The sequence below is a fragment of the Triticum urartu genome, unplaced genomic scaffold, assembly GCF_003073215.2.
Source record: "Triticum urartu cultivar G1812 unplaced genomic scaffold, Tu2.1 TuUngrouped_contig_5521, whole genome shotgun sequence".
Classification (NCBI taxonomy): Eukaryota; Viridiplantae; Streptophyta; class Magnoliopsida; order Poales; family Poaceae; genus Triticum; species Triticum urartu.
In genome coordinates, this window is record NW_024116203.1 from 2,881 (window position 1) to 5,526 (window position 2,646).

At 50.7% G+C, this 2,646-nt stretch overlaps 1 pseudogene; it reads right to left on the bottom strand.

The window, feature by feature from the left end:
* Positions 1 to 342: 342 nt before the first annotated feature.
* Positions 343 to 2,419, bottom strand: LOC125529327 (annotated as a pseudogene).
* Between the last annotated feature and the right edge of the window lie 227 nt (positions 2,420 to 2,646).

Here is a 2,646-nt window from a genome sequence, read left to right on the forward strand (position 1 = left end):
TGCAACGATTGCGAAGTTGACTTTTCACCAAGACATATGCGTTGAATTTCTGTTAATGATGCATCAGATTTTGATAGCCAGACATAAGTTGAAAGTGTCAAATGCTTCCTCCGTCTCATAATATATGAGAGTTTTCGACACTATACTAATGTAAAAAACGCTTTTATATTATAGGACAGAGGGAGTAATAAACAACTGATTCCGGATTCTAATTTCATAGTCTACCAGTGTGCAATGAAAATTTATGAAGTCTGTCAAAAAGATTCATTCGCAACTGTTCAACCCCAATACCACTGCCACCCCTTCTCTTACTTTAAAAATAAAACAAAAAATACACACACATAAACACGCGCGGACTTAGATCGCCTTCTACCTGCTAGCTATTATTATTTAAGGCAAGGGATCTTGGGGTAGACGTATCCGGAGGTGTCCCCTTGCGCGTTCTGGCAGCGGGACACGGTTCTTCCGCCGTCCGCAGCGGTGATCGCCACAGAGTTGACGTGGATATTCGTGCAGCTGCCGCTCTCGCCGCAGTTGAAGTCCACGGCCGTCTTGTGCTTCCATGTCCCCCTCAGGTTCTTGTACGTTATGTTGCTCAACGCCACCGCCCCCTACAGCAAATTAAGACACCCAGAAGACGCGCAAACATCATTACTAGCTGCTCCACATCACACGTATACAGATCGTCCAACAGTTAATGAACACATGGACTACCATATTTGGGACATGGTGGTGGTCTACGTAGAATTGGTTGATGACCACAGGATGGTCCACGTTGGTGAACTTTATGTCGGTGAAGGAGATGGATTTCGCGTAACCTTTCCCACCCTGCAGCGCGAAGAAACAATATGATCACCTGGGCGTCAGATAGCTCGTTAGTAAGCGAAGGCCGGTTTACCTGCCACGTCTTGATCCTTGCCCCATTTGTAGTGTTGATGAAGTGGACGTTTTTCACGTCGATGTACTCCACGGATGCGGTCGCTCCATTCCTGCCCAGGCTCCCCACACTAGCCAAGAAACACAAAGCCCGGCCATCACATCATTTACTCCTCTTCTTCGAGTGCATGCTAGAGGAAAACGCAGATCGACGGAAAACCTTTGTTACCTTACGCCATGGCCGGGGCCGCACACGATTCCGTCGACGGTGACGAATCGGCTCCTGGAGCTGATGGAGACGCAGTCGTCGCCGGTGCCGATGGTCGATCTGCTGACGTGGACGTTTTCACTTTGGGAGATGTGCACGCCGTCGGTGTTGGGGCTATCCCCGGGCGCGGTGATGGTCAGCTGCGTCAGGTGGACCTTGCTGCTCTGGCTGACGGCGATGTGCATCTGCGGGCTGTCCTTCTTCTGAATTGGCGCAGCTCCACGTCGGCGCAGCTCATGACCACCAACGCCTGCATGGATCGATGTGGTGGTACGTACGCAATGAGGTTACATGCACGTCGATCTATGAATGTTAATTACCTACATACTATACTTGCTTATGTTTGTACTAACCGTCGGTGCCTTGGTTACACAGTCCTGAAAGAAAACAACAATAATAGGTGAGTGAAAACTTATGTACAGAAAAAAATAGGTGAGTGAAAACTTATATATAGAAAAAATAGGTGAGTGGAAACTGATAAATGCATCGTTTTAAAGAAAAGATCAACAATTAAATACTTTCACTCAGACAAAGATTGATAAATAAATCAAAAGGCACAAATGCAATGAGGAATTAAAATATTTTCTTTCTTTCTTGCAAGAGACGAGTTGGGCTCACAGCATAGCCTTTGCATTTGTTGCGCCACCACGTCCAGCCTCTGCCGTCGAGCAAGCCGGTGCTGCCGCCGGTAACCGTGAGCCCGTGGACCTTGTAGAACATCAGCCAATAGTTCTTCCCGCTCCATGCGCCCGCCGGCGGCGCCGTAATCGTGCCCATGACCTACGACAGTCAAAGCAAGGGCCGCACGAAGATGAAGCCACGCAAACCACGGCCTAGATCTAAGACAAGATCAGGAAAGACGAACGGTGCATGCGTGCCTGGACGGTAATTCTGGTGGAGGCGCAGGGCCCGTTGAACCTGGTGGGGCCGACGAGGAAGGACTTGGCCGCCGGCACGAGCAGCGTCGACGCCGACGAGCCCCTGGCGCCGCACGCCGCGGTCCATGCGTGCACGAACGCCTTCCCATGCAGTACAGATAATGAGCACACATCCGTCACGTAGGTCTCTCATTTCGATCGAGAGCGCAACAGCAACTCGGGCATCGCGCGCGTGCGGCGTACGTACCTTGGTGTCGTCGGTGACCCCGTCGCCTCGAGCACCGTAGTCCTTGACGTTGAACACGCCGTCCACCTCGCCGGCGGCGGCCGCGGCGAGCACACTACACCACGCGAGCGCAGCGAGGAACAGGATGGCCGTGCGGATGCCGATGATACCCTGCAAGGTTAATTAGTAAGCACGTCTCACACGGGCACACATGCATGGTCAATTGATCATTGATCACCAGCACATAGTGGTTGTTACTAGTCTGTCAACTACGGATGAATCCGAACATAAATTCGAGCAAACTTTGTGAAATGCAGTAATATATAGAGTGTGTGCACTACTCAAGTTAGTATGTACCATAGGTGCAGGGGCTCGTAAGGTCGTCCACACGTGCAAAA